The sequence below is a fragment of the Apaloderma vittatum genome, unplaced genomic scaffold, assembly GCF_000703405.1.
Source record: "Apaloderma vittatum isolate BGI_N311 unplaced genomic scaffold, ASM70340v1 scaffold41507, whole genome shotgun sequence".
Classification (NCBI taxonomy): domain Eukaryota; kingdom Metazoa; phylum Chordata; class Aves; order Trogoniformes; family Trogonidae; genus Apaloderma; species Apaloderma vittatum.
Window position 1 is genome coordinate 15,150 of NW_009727461.1, and position 1,262 is coordinate 16,411.

Here is a 1,262-nt window from a genome sequence, read left to right on the forward strand (position 1 = left end):
TTCCTCCAAGTTGTTGTCACATCATGTGAAAGATGGGGGTTTAGAGAGTTAAGTGTGTGACACCAAATGTTTTCTAGTTTGTGCTACTGTGAAGCTAGAGACAACAGGTAGGCTGAGAAAAGGAGAAAAAGGTTCTCTGCTATGCTGGAAGTTTCTGTACAGCTCAAGGCAGCCTCCAATAGTAGGGAAGGCAAACCTCCTGAGAGACAGTTGTAAAGGCTGATGAATTTTAGTTAACATACTGTCATAGATATCTCACTTACACATCAGGAAAATGCTCAAACAGTACAGTGACATGCAAAGAAAAAAAGTCCAAAGTAAAAGACAGCTGTGGCATATTACACAAGGGATTACGTATTTAACTTATAATTTATTTTTTTTAAAGATTCTACCTGATGAATAAGGAATATTATCTGTAGTACAAGGTGTCAAAAGAGGAGAGATTCCTGTTTTGGTCATCTTGTCCTGTGAAAGACTAAAAGCTCAGACAAGGTAAACTTAGGGGATGCAGTGGAAGGAGAAAGAAGCTAAGATGGGCATTACTGTGTGGCCCAAATATATTTTCAAATCCTATTTACTAAGGACAGACTTCTCCACATCTATTTCAGGGTGCTCTGTGTCTTGCACATCTAAGGACTAAACATGCTGCTGAAGACCAAAGAGCAGAAGATAAGCTTGGAATAGTGTCTCCTGACAGCCTTGGAAATACACTGGATTGCCCTAATTACTCAGAAAGCATCCTTCCCTATGTGATAAGGATTTAGCTTATGGCATAGGTCCAATTTCATATTAAATTGACACTACTTCTCATCTTGGCTGCAAGGTCATGCAGAAAAATAGAATCAAGAACTAATTTAGGCCATTGAAGGTCCATAGAGGACCCTCCTAAGTCTAGTATTATTTAGTGATTAAGTAAAGATTATGTTTATTAATTTTACAGATGGCAGCAAGATGCAACAAAATGAAAACACAAATGAACAAAATTCTGAGTGCTAATCCAGTCTTCACAAATCCAAAAACTTGTGGCTTGTTTTAATAAAAAACTCCCAACAATAACAAAAGACACCATGAAAAAAACAAACAGGAAAGGCACTTTAATGAGAAGAAATGCAAGATCTTAAATTTAGGCAAGAATAAGCAACTGGAAAGTGAACAACTTACTAGGTTATAGTTATGCAGAAAAGACCTGGAGTCTAAGCTGGAACAGAAGCAGAAAATGGACACAGCATGCCACCTATGCCAGAATGCATAAACAGAAATAA